The 15,076-nt window shown below is 47.6% G+C and overlaps 1 protein-coding gene and 1 long non-coding RNA gene across 4 annotated transcripts in view; one reads left to right on the top strand and one right to left on the bottom strand.

Moving 5' to 3' along the window:
- The first annotated feature begins 1,952 nt into the window (after positions 1 to 1,952).
- The window catches only part of SGSM3 (small G protein signaling modulator 3), a 44,271-nt gene continuing 31,147 nt past the window's right edge, over positions 1,953 to 15,076 (top strand). The window contains exon 1 of one of the 2 annotated variants that reach the window (XM_014607676.3): positions 1,953 to 2,126. The gene's annotated coding sequence lies outside the window, so the exon portion shown is untranslated. Of the gene's footprint in view, positions 2,127 to 13,672; positions 13,768 to 15,076 lie in introns of those variants that run through there. The other variant, XM_019489270.1, reaches the window with a different exon arrangement.
- Positions 3,311 to 14,722, bottom strand: LOC132250127 (uncharacterized). 2 transcript variants are annotated; one of them, XR_009461706.1, is made up of 3 exons: positions 14,577 to 14,722; positions 12,724 to 12,857; positions 3,311 to 7,936 (listed from the first exon to the last, which is right to left on the bottom strand). It is a non-coding gene; the product is annotated as an uncharacterized LOC132250127 (long non-coding RNA). The 2 variants fall into 2 exon arrangements; XR_009461705.1 differs by lacking the exon at positions 3,311 to 7,936 and adding an exon at positions 7,962 to 8,231 and having other exon boundaries at positions 14,577 to 14,721.

The following is a 15,076-nucleotide window of genomic DNA, read 5'->3' as shown; positions in this document are numbered from 1 at the left end:
CTCTTACCCAACTGAATTAACTTAGAGCCCTTTGGGGGTTCTAAGACTTCGCAGTATGTGCCAGTATGAAGACAAGTTGCTCAAGACCACTGACCAGAGCCAAGACCAAGGGGATGGATTGAACCACTCTTACACACACCATTAACCAACAAAGCCTTTTAATGACTATTCCCTACCTCAGCAGTTGTGCATCATATGCTAAAACCACTGTCTAAGAATGTCTTGCCATCTTACAACTCTGTACTAATACTGTTATGGTGCACAGGGCCTCATGGCCTCATGGCATTGAAACTTATTAACCCCTTGGGCCTTGTGCATGTCTAACTGCATGCCTTAGATTGTATTAACATACATCAGCTATGTAGACATGTAAATAACCATTATTTTTAACATTTTCTAATAAAGATTTGAATTTGTTGGGGACTTAAAACTCCCTGGCAGTTTGTAGCAGTGCATCAGATAAACTGCTGCAGAAGCTGATCTTTTAGCAGCTCATATGATTTCTCTCCAGTATACTTTATTCTACTATCTTTATAACTTGTATCCTTGGCAGATATCACAAAGTAGGATTTGGCCTACTCATGAATTGGAACAAAAAATAAAATCCTAGCAGTGGAAGGTGGAAAAGACCTTCTTAGCTCTTTCTGACTCGTACAAAATACAGGATTATTCATTTTCCACTGTTCAGCAGTTTAGTCTAATTTTAAATGTCTTGAGTAATGGGGCTTCCGCTACTTCCCTTGGGAAATTATTCTACAGGTACTATAGCTCCTGACAATGAAAATATGTCTTGCAAGTCAGCCTAAGTTTTTTTTTTCTTAATTTCATCCTAATACTTCTGGTGTACTTCTAGATCAAAGAGTTTAAATTACTGTAGTTGAGTAAAAGCACATTACAAATATAAAGGAATAAGATTACTTGACTTTGCACTTAAAAGTTTTGCATTTCAGTACTATTTTAACACAGCTTCAGCTCTGCCTTCATACTGCTTTATGTCGATTCACCAGAGTTTGGTTGGATGAGGGGCATGAGCTAGAGGTGAATACTGGATTGTCCAGTACAACAGTAGTTCCCATAGTGTAAGCAACATGCACATATCAATAAATATTCTCATCTCTTTGTGGACTGAGTACCTCAACTATCTCCACTCTTACAGGCTTGACATGCACTTTTTGAATAGAGTTTACATAGGCCAGCTGTGAATTATCTATTAATGTTTTTCCAATTGCAGCCACAGCCCTTGAGGGATACTGTGAACAGGTTTGAGTTACCTAAGCTTACCATGTTTGAATACTACTGTTTAAATAATAGTTAACCTAATTTTTAAGCTACTCATCCTAACTTCTGTACATTAGTAGACAAATTATGGAGGGCTTATGAGGCTACAGCTCCTTGAGAAATAGGGTGCAAAGCTATTTGGAGTTTAAGTTACTTCGCTGCCATTTTAAGCTAAAAAAATTACAAGTTTACTCTGGGACAGAGAATTTGATCCTGGGATCCCACAGATGGACATGTTCATTGTTCCACTTTAAATACCTGTGAAGCATCTGAAATATTAATGCTTTGCTTGGAGGACTAGGAAAGCTAATTGAAGACCATTGCCCTTCAAGATGCACGTGCAAATGATTGTCCTGGCCCGGGTTTGGGTGCGATTTGGTAAGTAGGGCCCTGCCACACGTTCAGATCAATGCTGGATAGAAACCAGCTATAAAGCTGTTAACACATTTTCAAGCACTAACTTTGTAGCAGGTCAACTCTTCTCATAGCTGGATGGCCACTTTTGTGGCACGAGAACTATTTTGCACAGGCGGCCGATCTAAATTGATTGCGCACCAAGAGGGGCCCGCGGGCGACAGGAGCTGCCTCGCGGCCCCGCCCCTCCCCTCCCCCCGGCAGAACTACACCCCCCACAATGCCCCGCGGCGCCTCCCGGATGCTGCGCATGCGCCGGGCTCGGCGCTGACGACGGCGGCGGCGGAGCTGATGAAGCGGGTCGGTGCCCGGCGCCCGCAGCACGGACGGGGTGGCAGCGGCAGCGGCAGCGGCGACAGCAGGAGGAGGAGGAGGTGCTTCTTTCGAAGGGACGGACGGACGTGGATTAGTGGCAGACGAACAGGCTGTCGCAGGTTAGGCACAGGCTGAAGCGCGTTAAATAAGGGTTGGATGGGCTGACAGACGTGCGTGTTGATGTGGGTTAGGGACAGGCTGCCGGGGAAGAGACCGGTGACTCGGGGTGGGGTTGTGGGGGAGGGATCGAAAATCCCCAGGCAGGGGGTGTGCGGGCAGGCGGTGCCCCTGGCTAGGTGCCCCCCGGGCAGGGGCCGGGTGCATCAAGTCCAGGCTCAGGGGAAAATCTGCGGCAGCCACCAGCAGACAGATGGGTGCAGGGGCCCGAGTGCGAGCAAAACGGACAGACGGACGAGGTGGCTGGCCAGACCCTGAGGTCCACAGGCTGCCCCATGGATACCACTGACATGACCCGCCAGCTCCCAGTAGCTGGCAGGATGGGATGGGGCATGAGCCACCCAGTGTGGGGAACACCTGCCCCCCAGGGGTGCCCAGTAACTGGCCTTTTCCTCTCCCTGCTGTCAGTGGCCACCTCCCATGAGGGGCTCCTACAGCCTGGCCCAGAGCAGAGCAGCTTCCCACGTTACTGCCCTGCTTTGCTTTTGGGCGACCAAAGCCGTACTTGCGCTTCCTAGGCATTTTCTGGGCAGGGTTGTGCTGGCAGCTGGCTGGGCAGGCAGGTGGGCTCCTACCTGGTCTCTGCGTGAAGGCTGTGTGTGCTTGCCCCATGGGGGTCATGTAGGGGAGACTTCTCCTTTGCAGCCCCGGGCAGCTTCCACCTCACCTGATGTAGTGACTCAGGGGCTGCACCACCACTTCCTGACTCATTTTCTCTAAGGCTTCATGCTTGAGTTTCATAAGGGCATCTTTATTTTCTCTGCCCATGTTTCCTTGTACTTCTTTGCACTTCCCTTGCTCTCTGTCCCTCACCTGTCACTCTATCTTCCTGTGTTCATGGCTGGTTAGAGGCAGCTCATGACTTTCCCCTGATATCACCAATGCCAAATGCACAGACTCTTGGACTTTACTACTGTTAACCTGACGTTGCTGGGTTTATGTCGCCCTGTTCTGTTTCTTTTCAGATTCGCTCAGAGGAGAGCGAGAAAGACAGACAGTTTCTGTCTGCTGTGGGGGAGGGGGGAAAGCAGGGCTTGAAACATGGCAATAGCCTCCAGGCTTTAGGCATGAGTAGGTACGCCACCACCCTCTGAATTTCAGATCATGGCAAAGCAAGAGGGAAAGATGGGGACTTATGCAACAGTTTATTATGCAGGACGATATGAATGCAGAGAAGGGGAGAACCAACAGGGTGAATGAGGCCTAATCTCTTTGCAGGGAGTGGTTTTGGGGCCCTGCTCTATCAGAAATTGCTTACAGAGCCGCCAAGGTCAGATGGGGGGCGGAAAAGGGAAATGTTTTTCCTTTCGTATTTATATTCTCCTCCCGTAATGCTTTAGGGGATGATTGAATTGCAGGAGTTGCTTTTTTGCTGTGGATGTCAACACCAACTTAGTTTTTCTTTAGATGTTGTCATAGGTCCCCACATTGTGAAATCATAGTCATCCTCAGGATACCTTGTTACATGCAATGTCTTAAGAAGAGTAAAGCAGGAAGTGTCTCTTGAAGAAATCAAGCATCCTTTGCTTTTAAAAAAAGATAACAAATGAGAACAAACCAAGGCACTTGCAAGCAGCAGACATGACATTGTATGGTGGCTGAATCTTGAGATCACTAGGAGCACCTTCCAGCCCAGAAAGAAACAATGGACCGCTGCTGCTTGCTGGATAATCTGGATTCCAGGCAGTCTTTGGGTTGCCGCAGAGACCAGAGAGAACAGGTCTCTGGTACCGGAAAGAGGATTAACTTCTTATTTATTCTCTGTAGTGTTCCCAAACAGACAAGAGGGCTTATCGACTAGTCCTTCTTCTGGGAATTTACAGTCTGAAGGCATACAGGGTAGAGGTATAACATGTAATTAGGATGGCCAGCATAGTGATTGGCCCTGCCCTGCTAATGCAAGGTTAAGTTAACTTTGTTTGAAAAATGATAGAATATATAAACTGTTGCCACCTTTCCCCATCCTAGTCAGGACTGGGTTTTGTGCCTCCTTAATGCCAGGTGACATCACTTGTGAAATGACTGCCTTTGGGGAGCAGGGGGACATGATGAGAGCATGGGGGAGGGGCACAGCTCTGTGCTGGTCCATAAGGGATGTTCTATAGACACTGTCCTCTCCTTTCCATTAAAGAAGCCATGTTTTGGAAGGGCGATGATGAAGTACGTAGTTAACAGTAGTAATAGCAACATAGAGGAATTATTATGTATGTGTTTGTGATCAAACAACACTCATTTCAGGACCTCTTGCCTCCAGATGCTGCTGCTGTTGGTAGGTGTGGGTGGTATATACTTAACTTTTGGATATCCTGCAGCAGGACAGTACCTTACCAAACGGCAAAATTCAAATAGATGGTGTGATTTGGAGAATAGGCAATAGTCAGAGTATGAAAGCCAATGTTTTCAGTCCTGGCTGGGTTGGTAGCAACTGAAATTGCTGCATTCTGATGATGATGACTCTTCAATGGTTTGAGTGGAATGAGCTGCTGGTCTTGGTCCAGCTCTGTGGACTGATGTCTACATCGTAAAACCACTGTGACAATTGCCTTGTGTTGGTTCTCTCAGCAGAGGTCAGGGAGCAAGTCTCTGATGCTCTGGGTTGAAACCTGCTCTGGAAATAAATAGGTTTCCATTTCCAAGGCTGCTAATCTGGCACTTCTCACCAAATCACGGGAGGTTTAAAAAAAAGATTCAGAAACATATTTGACTAAATTAAACGTGAACAGCATCTGCTGTGTCAAAGCTGAGATGATGTTTATAAGAGATGTATATCTCAACCTTGGGCACCTGTAAGTCACCAATTTAGAATTAAGAATTGTTCAGTGGCTTGTGGAGAATTTATATTCTCCTTGAAAATGTTCAGAGCTGGTTTCTGTTAGACTGGGATAGCTGATGAGGTGAATGGATACCTCTCAAACTGGGGCATGTGTATCACGGGGTGCATCTACATGAGATATTAACTGTGCAGTAGCCTAATTCTACTGCACAGTAGCATGCAGGGCAAAAACCATGCTCATATGCTACTGCGCAGTAGTACTAGGCTACTGTACAGTTAGCATCACTAAAAAAGCCATGCACTGGCGCTACTGCACATTTGATTTCTACTTGGTTATACAAGTACCAAACTTAATGTACAGTAATTATGGCACATTAATGAATTTGTAGACGCACCCTCTGAGGGTGTGTTGTGAACTTCTGGAGAGTAACAGAGAAGGACGGAGAAAGGGAAAATAGAAATGGAGGAAAAAGGAGATAAAGTAAACATGACGAACAGCTGTACTGTATGTGTCTCTCTCAGGATGCTGGAGAGGTTTCTGTGGTTGTAGTGAGCTACACAGGTACACAGTTTTCTGTGGCTTGTTGAGGTACACAACAAAATAACAAACTTTAAAAGTGCCTGAAAAAAAAATTGAGAACCACTGAGGTAGACAAATGATTTGATCAGATATAACAAATCCTGCATCTCTCAATACCCCTGGAGAGATGCGGGAGTCTTGATCCGAAAGCTCTGGCCTCAACAATATCAGCACCTGTTTCTATTTAAACACCCACTCTTCCTGCTGCCTTCTGTGGGAGCAGCTAAAAACTCTGCATTAGCTGGTCTTGCTAGTAGCTAGGGGGAACCACCTACTGAGGGATGATACTTGTTCCTTAATTTTGTTGCCAGCTACACTGTTGCCATCGCCAGGCAGGGAAGGAGGGGGATGTTGGTTCCACCTCATGCTTGTGTTTCTGGGCAAGTGGCTCTTCTGCATCTGAGAGGGAACACAACAGGTGCTGCTGGTAGCACGGGGATCTGGCTATTTACAGCACAACATTAAATGTCCCCTTAGGAAAAGTGAAAATTTGGCTTGTGAACAAGAGACCCCATCATGCCAGGCTGCTAGCTTGCCAGCTTGTGAGATCACACCAATTGTATCACCAGCAGCTCTAATTGCTGGGCTAATCAGGTGAGTGTCTGTTTTGGAAATGGGTAGAGGACAAGAGGAGAGCTCCCATACTGTAACAGGATGATTGTACTAGGGAAGAAGAAAATTCTTTCTGATTCCCCCCAGCATGAAATTAATTGGTCTTGTGCCATTCATCTCTTGTACCCTGGTAGTTATTAATGGTCCTAATACTTTCCAGCTGCTTTAAAAATATGCAAGTTAAGTTACTTGCATGTGTAATTCTTTTTTTTTTTTCCCAGCATCTGGATCCAAAATGGTAGACTTTAGACAGTAGCATTTCCAACAGATCCTTCAAGGATGGTCTTAGGGGGTGGTAGCCTTTAAACTTTGGAGGTGTCAGGTCTGGCTTTAGAAAAGGAAAGGTCTGAAAGAAGGAATCTGAATCCCAGCCTCAAATGGTATGCTACTCAACCAGGGGTACTTAGCAAGTTAGTCCTTTGTTCACTCTGTTGCATCTGCTGATCCTAGTACTGCCTTTTGCTTCTGTTAGCCCAGAAGAGCCAACGCTGCTGTGAGAATGTGATGTGGAATCTAGTCTGTCTTTGGATGTCCTCAAAAGAATTAAAGGTCCGTTAAACCTGTGTGAACCTGTCACAGGCGCTGAGAAGGCACAGGTTTCGCTGAGACCACAGTTTGACCTGTAGAGCTTTTCCTGCTGGAAACTGTGGATGAATAGGAGAGGACCCAGCTTGACTCTGGTCTCAGGGCAAGTTGAGGAGGAGAGAAATATGAGAATCTGAGTTTGCTAGATCTGGAAGCTATTCAGCAAAGATGAATGCTGGTTCTACAATGCCAGTGCTACAGAATGCTCCTCAGAGTAGAGCAGCCCCTTAGCCCCTGCATCAGGGTCTCCCATTTGTGTAAGGAGGGTAATAATATTTATCTCTGAGCGGGTGCTCTTAGGTTTCATTATCTGTAGGGGGTTCAGTTTGCAAAGTTCCACAAAAGTGCTGTGTGGTACAGTGATGCTTTATGGGTGGAAAGAAGTTTGCTGACTATGGAGAAGCTGGATATACCACCACTGAGAGAGGAGGTGTTCAGAGACTCCATAGCCAACAGTTATGAAATGCAATATTTTAGTTGGATTCTTTTCACTGGTATTTAATGGAGGGGAAGGGGATATTGAAGCCTTCAGCCTGTGTCTCCAGAAGTATCATTGTCAGCCCAGTTGTGGGGTGCTGAGGAGTTTGTTTGCTTTTCACTGCTTTTGAGCGCTAGGCTCTGACTCATTCTGCCAGCTCTAGGTTGGAGTGGTAGGGAGGTGTAGCAGGAGATGGGGACACCTTTTGACTTGTTCTCTCTTCTTCCTTATCCTTCTAGTGCATGCATGTGTACACACATTCTGCCCCCTCCTCCCCCTTTCCCTCTCCTTCTCTCCCCAATTCACAATGTCAGGGATTTTAGACACTCTGAGTATTGAGTATTCTCTTTACCAGTTAGTTTCCAACAAAATATTGTGAGTGAATCACGATCCTCTGAGCCTGCTAGCCCATTCACCCAGAGCTATGCCAAGGCACCCCAATTCCAACCTGGCCCAGCTTCTGCCATCTTGTTCATGTCCCTTCTAAGCCACAACTGCCAAATCAGCAATGGCTTTTTGTAATGTCTGACCTGCTGCGTGGGAGGTAGTGAGATGGAAGAGGTTTATACTCTTTTAACTTTTGTGCTAAATTGTGTGGTCATCAGAGACAGGAAACCAGATTGTTAGTCCACCATAATTGCTTCATTCTGGTCCTTCCACTCTGGTTGCAGACACTCAAAACATTGCTAGGCTGGTTAGGTTGTAAAGCTTATGGAGGCGTTTCCTGAAATGAAACAAGGTTACAGCTATAATATCAACTCTTTAATCTGGAAGGGATGAGGGTTGAGGGCTAACCAGCATGTTGCCTCTGCACTGGGCATCTCATTGTAAGGCACAGGCCTCACCTCCCTTTCCCCTGTTCCAGGCCACATAGTCCTTCCTGTTCTTTAGGCTCATGTTCAGTCCCATGTGATTGCTGACTTAATTATGAAGTTTTCCTTCCAACCATGTACACACAAAGCAAATATTGACTTGAGGAACAAATGGCATTTGCAGCTCCAAGTAGGTGGCAGCCTCACCTGAGGGTGGGGAGTGTGAGAAAGGAAACAAGTAGTGAGGATCATTGGATTCTCAACAGGAGCCTGCTTTGTGCATGCCATCTGGTGAATCACAATTGCAAACAGAGCAGAGTAATAGCAGCGAGGAATGCTGTAGATTAGGGGCCCACAACCTTTTACAAGCCACAGGCCGATATAGCCTGGCTCCAGGCCAGTGTGGCTTGTGTGGCTTTCCCTGAACCTAGGCTGGGGCCAGGCAGTTGAGAGCTGCACCTCTTCTGCTGCTGCTGCTTTTCCAAGCCCCCAGCAGCTGCAGTGTGAGCACAGCTTCCTGCTGGTGGGGAACAGTGCCAAGACCAGGTATCTGCAAACTGTGCCCATGCTGCTGCTGCCTCTTTTCCCTGTCTCCCTCCACCGTCCCCTTGGGCTGCAGTGGGACCACAACTGGAAGCTGCCCAGCTTCAGCGCAGCTCCCTGGTGACGGGAAGTTTCAGCCTTCCTTCAGCTGGGTGAGAGGCGAGGAGGAGGTGGTGGCAGCAGAGATGCAGTTTGCAGGTGCCCAGCAGAGTCCCCACTGGCTGGAAGCTGTGCCCACACTAGCAGTGGAGTGGAGGGCTGGGAGAAGCAGCAGCACTATGGGAACAGCTCCAAGCTGCCTGGCCCTGGTGCTGGCAGAGGTGAAGCCCCCTTGCCGTTGACGTCCTGCTGAAACCACCCAGCCCGTGTTGGACCGAAGCTGAGAAGGTAGGAAGAAACGGCAGCAGCATGGGCACAACTGGAAGCTGCCTGACCCTGGCACAGCCCCTTGCTGCCCAGCCTAGTGTGAGCACAAGCAAAGCCCGCCAGCTCTGTGGGCCAAATCTGTTGTCAGCCCCCGCTCTAGATGACGTCCTGCAGCTTTTTCATCTTTCTACTCTGAAAGGGGCTGATGACACAAAGGAAGCTGTGAGATGCACTCTGTGTAGGGTGCCAGCAAATGTACAAATTAAGCAAAACAGAGCCCAAAACACCACTTGTTCTCCCATACTAACTTCTTCCAGTGATACTAATTGTATATGTTAGATCTAACAGCAGGGGCAAAGAATTTTAGAAGTATAACTTCAGTACACTGTCCCATTTTATGATTTCCATTGACTTGTTCAGCTCTCTGGATCACTAGTTCCCAGTCGGTCCCACATTGGTCCAGGAGGCCATGGGAAGTGGTCTGCAGCTGGCCCATGGATTGTACAAGTCCCCATTCGTTTTTCAGTTATATTTGATCGTGTGGGAACTGGATGAGAAATTTTGCAGATTGACAGTGGCCCATTGCTCCCAGAAAGTTTGGGAGGTACTGACCTGTATGGGTACTCAAAGACGCATTGTGATAAGCTTTATTTTTGCTGATGACTTGCTGAGGGAAAACTGTTTTGCTTTCTGTGGGATCTGCTTGCTAAAAGAATGCTGGTTTGTCACCCGTTCGCAAGTGGATGCTTGTTATTATCCTCCTTTAAAATCAGCTGAGGAAGGGCACTCCTGAGAAAAGATGAATTTTCCTACGCTAACAATCCTGGGGAGGCCATGCAGAAGGGAGCTCTAAACTAGTCTGCTTTGTGTCCACCATGGCAAGTAGGTGTCATGTCAGAGTTAATTGGAAATCACCTGGCCAACAGGGTAGAACAGGCGGAACAAACACACTAGGAGACTTATCTGGGTGTTTGCACAAAACCAGGTATCTGAAACCCCTACATGTTGCAGCTGAGAGAGAGAGCACAGAATATCAACAATGCTCAGCTTTGCAAAGGAGAAATGAACTCGCAACTCTTTCCTCACGTCCGTTTTTTTTCAGGCTTGTTTTCTTTAAAGGAAATTACCACTTGTTTTTAAAAATATCAGGCTGGATACAGTTAAGACTGAATGTTTGCACAGTTGACAAAGTTGGTGTGGCTGGAGCACTACAAACAGCTGTAGTTGAGGTTGGCTACATTTCCCATATCACTTTTTCTTTCAGTCACGTGCATACCTGTCCAGATTTTTACCTATAAAGTGGGAATTTTCTCTGCACGCAGATTACTTTTTGTTTATGTTCAAGGATGACCAGTCTGACTGACTTCAAGTGACAAAGGGAAGGGGACAGAATTTCTTTATAATTAAATGCATATCTATGCATTCAACAAGCTAGGAATTAGTTTTTTCTCCAGTACTAGCAGCTGTCTCTCCATAACATCTGGACATAGCAAGCTGCTTCTTGGCCTAGAAATTGTCCTCAAACGAGAGAAATGTCTTTGAGCGCTCAGCTGAAACCTGGGTTTGAATGTTTGCACTTGCACAATGCATTGACTATGATTTTTAGCTGTCTTTAACTATGCTGCATCAGTAAGGAGTGTGAGTTGCATGGCTAATCCAGCTGCAGTAGCGATGGTGGGCATCAAACAAGATCCCTTGCTTTGGCTGACTGTCTGGTGTATAAATGACTTATGGACTCTACTGTACCGACCAGTGTTACTTAGAGGATATGTGCATGAAGAAAAGAAATCAGAGCGGTTGATTGCCCACAGCTCTCTCTGACTGCACCTTGATTATGGCTGCGTAGCGTTAATGAAAATCAGATTTGCGTGAGCAGCTGAATGTGGTGGTGTGAGGTCAGCATAACGCAGATGTGTGGAGGCACAGATTTTTGATCCACAGGGCAGTTCTCTGACTTGTGGATACTGGCTCCACAGTTGCATAGCATTTTCTCAGTGTTTAGGTATTTACAAGTAATCCCTGCACTTTAACCCTTGCTGGAATTTTCCAATAAGATCCTCCATCTTTTTCAATGTCCCTGTAGTTGCTAACTTACAACGGGTTCAAGAGGGCTATCATGATCTCATCCTCCTTCTCCTGAACATGAGAATCCTCATACAGTGTTATCTTTAATTGGCTTATTTACTATCTCTTCATCCGCTGCCACACTGACTCCCTGTTCATACTCTTGTCTTATTACTTGGTTTTGGAACCTGTTTAAAAATTACCCCTTCTGAATTCCAGAAATACTTCTGGAGGTGGTTTTGAGGATGGGAAGACAAGCAACACGGCTTCTATGCACACTTGAATCGCTGTCCCCAGATTTCTTAAAATTTAAGTTGAGAGGAGCTATGGCCTAACAGCTGTCTGTTTAATGGAGTGACTCTCCATGGGCCATAGACAATATAGAGTAGGAGATCTCGGTCTTTCACCTCCAGTAGGCACCACATACCCTACTATGTCCTGGAAGCTCCTATGACATTTTACTGGATATTTTTAACATCTAAAGCACCGTGATGCTGTGAAAAGATGTCTCTGCAAACAGCAATCATCCCAAGACAGCCATGTCAAGGAGATAGAAGGCAGTTGTGACCTGTCCTTGGCACCTTTAGAATCATAGCATCATAGAAAATGTGGGTTAGAAAGGACCTCAGGAGATCATCTAGTCCAACCCCTGATCAAGCCAGCATAGTAGATTCATAGATTGTAGAGTCAGAAGGGACCACAAAGGATCATCGTGTCTGACCCCCCTGCCCCAGACAAGAAAGAGCGCTGAGATGATACAACCCCAGCCAGGTGTCTATCTAGCCTCCTCTTGAAGACCTCCACCTCTTGAGTACCCCCTCTCTTGGCAGCCCGTTCCAGATTCTGGCCACCCTTACTGTGAAAAATTTCTTCCTACTGTCTAACCTGAATCTACTCTCCACTAGTTAGTACCCATTATTCCTAGTCACTCCTAGGGGTGCCCTGGTAAATGGCGTATCTCCAATTCTCTGTTGTCCTCCCTTGATAAACTTATAGGCGGCTAGAAGGTCATCCCTCAGCCGTCTCTTGTGAAGGCTGAAGAGATCCAGATCCCTCAACCTCCCCTAGTAGGGTCTTGCACGGAGGCCGCTAATCATACGAGTGGCCCCCCTCTGAACCCTCTCCAGATTCTCTGCATCCCTCTTGAAGCGCAGTGCCCAAAATTGGACACAGTACTCCAACTGCGGCCTGACCAATGCCACATAGAAGGGGAGCATCATCCTCCCTCGATCTGTTGGTCATGCATCTGCTAATGCACAATAAGGTGCGATTGGCTTTGTTGATGCCTTCATTACACTGCCAGTTCATGTTAGTCTTGGAGTCAGCTATGACTCCAAGGTCCCTTTCAGCTGCTGTGCTGCTGAGGAGGTCATCCCCCAACCTGTAGGTGTGCTGGAGATTCCTCCTCCCTACGTGGAGTACCTTGCATTTGTCTTTGTTAAATTGCATCCTGTTGTGTTCTGCCCGTTGATCCAACCTGTCCAGACCGGCCTGTATCCGCTCCCTGCCCTTCGGTGTGTTAACTTTGCCCCATAACTTGGTGTCATCTGCAAACTTGGAGAGGGTGCTCTCCACACCCTCGTCCAAATTGCTGATGAAGATATTAAATAGCACCGGTCCAAGGACCAAACCCTGCAGGACCCCACTGCCCACCTCCTTCCAGGTCGAAAATGACCCATCCACCACCACTGTCTGGGTGCGGTGCCTAAGCCAGTTGGCCACCCACCTGACTGTGTAAGCATCCACTCCACAGCTTGCTAGATTTCTTATGAGAATAGGATGCAAAACTGTCTCGAAGGCCTTCTTAAAGTCCAGGTAGATGACATCTGCCTTGGCTCCTGCGTCTAGGCAGTGTGTGACCTGGTCGTAAAAGGGTATAAGGTTTGTCAGGCAGGATCTGCCTGTGATGAACCCATGCTGGTTTCCCTTCATCATTTCCCCTGCTGGTCCTTCACAAATGCGCTCTTTAATGATTTTTTCCAATGTTTTCCCAAGGATAGAGGTAAGACTGACTGGCCTAAAGTTACCTGGCTCATCCCTCCTCCCCTTCTTAAAAATGGGCACCATGTTGTCCCTTTTCCGGTCCTTGGGGACCTGGCCAGAGCACCATGAGCGCTCAAACAGCCGTGCCAACGGCTCAGCTATGACACTGGCCAATTCCTCCAGCACCCGTGGAGGAGGTCAGCTGGGCCGGCTGACTTGTACCCATCCAGTCCCTCCGAGTGCTCCTTAACTAAGTCAGCGCTAACTGTTGGCGGTCTGGTGCCTCTTAAACATCTATCTGTGTTCAAGTTGGGCAAATTGTCTTGGCTAGTACTTAGGAATACTGAAGCGAAGAACTCATTGAGGAGCTCCACTTTTTCCTCTTTGTCTGTCACCAACTGCCATGATTTGTCCTGCCGGGGCCCTGTGCTACTCTGCGCCTTCCTTTTACCAGTACTTAGAAATGGTAAAGGTTCCTCTAGTAGATCAAAATTCGGGGGTACGGGGGACCAAAATAAAGCATGGCAGGATTTTTTTTTTTTATTTAGCTAAAAAACTAAGAGCAAGTTATGCTAATGCAACAGGAAGGTTGCACAACTGAAAAACAACACGCGCACATGCAAGGGAACATTTCAACAGCAATAGGCAGCCTCCCCCTGCAGGATTTAGGAGCTCTCAGAGCAGTGGTCTCCAACCTTTTTAAGTAGGAGATTACCTTTAGCATTTAAAAGCAAGCCAAGATCTACCAGGTGCCACTGCCACCCCCCCCTTGCCTCCCAGCCAGCAGGTAAGTCTGTGGGGAGGGAGTGGGGGCAAGATTGAGGCAGAGGGAGAAAAAATTATTTGGGGGCTTGCCTCCCCAGCAGGTAAGTCCCACCTGGCCAGGGTCCCCATCAACTTACCACTGCTTCTGCCTCTATGGCACTGTCCCTCACTGTGGGGGGAACTAGCCCCAACCCCTTCCCTCCCCTACGGACTGACCTGCTGGGCTGGGGCACATGCGTGCATGCATGCGGGCACTCAGCCCCCACCCCAGCCTCGGATTGACTCCAAGAGGCTCTGAGATCTACCGGTGGATCGAGATCCACTGGTTGGTGACCACCGTCTTAGAGACATGCCTCTTAAAATAAGTGACCCCTTAAGAAGGCCCCATATTACTTTAGGAATGGCAGACTACACAAAGGACATCTTCCCTGCACAAATCACCCAAGTTTTAACCTACAAAATGCATTCAAAATCTTATAAGTTTAGGATTAGAGATGCCTCAAACCCAGGTAAATTCACTCATCTGAGAGTGTAAATTAGTATCCAGGATTGGTATGAACTCAGGCTGGGGCCTGATTATTTTTGGGGGGGGGAAAAGAGAGGGGTGGAAAAAATCATTCAAGTGGGCTAGACCACCAATCCCTTGCCCACAATTCCTACTGAAGATCAGACGAAGTTCTCCCACACTTGCCAGAGAAAGCACCCTGGAGTGTTTCAGCATAAGGAGCCACAGGATGTAACCCCAGACAAACAGGTTAGGCACAGAAACACTTGGGTCTTTGGCCATTTTCCAGTGTCCTGACACCCAGTGCATCAGCTTATGGCACCTACCTGCCTTCCTGATGTGATTCCTCCACCCCCACCCTGTCCTTTTGCATACCCCTGGCACTCGCAGGCCAGCAGCAAGGCTGAGTGTCTTTCTCTCTGCCAGGTCCCAGATGGCTGCTTTCAGGAAGGTTTCCATAGCAACCCAAGGCAGGAAAAACCTGCCTACCAAGTTCATTGCTCTGAAATGCGGCCCTGGCGGAGGAAGCGGTGGGGGCAGGCGGGCCCAGGGTGGCTCATTGTTAGAAGGGACGGCCTCTGGCCAAGGGGAGGGCCTCCGCTCCTACCTGACTGCTCTGTGCTGAGGCAGGGCCCCTCAGTGCTGGGCGTTTCCCTCCATCCCTAGCAGGTTGTATATGCAAGGTGGTTTTGGTGCATTTTCTCCCTTGCAGCTTCTCGGCCTTTTGGCTCAAATCAGGTGTCTCAGCCTCTTGGATCAAGCTGGGGCATCTGAATCCCAAGTCCTCTGGCCTTGGGCCTGCACATAGGATGCCTGCCAATGGATT

This window comes from Alligator mississippiensis, chromosome 4, assembly GCF_030867095.1.
Source record: "Alligator mississippiensis isolate rAllMis1 chromosome 4, rAllMis1, whole genome shotgun sequence".
Classification (NCBI taxonomy): domain Eukaryota; kingdom Metazoa; phylum Chordata; order Crocodylia; family Alligatoridae; genus Alligator; species Alligator mississippiensis.
The sequence above is the reverse complement of the archived record's forward strand: the minus strand, read 5'-3'. Positions and strand labels throughout refer to the sequence as shown.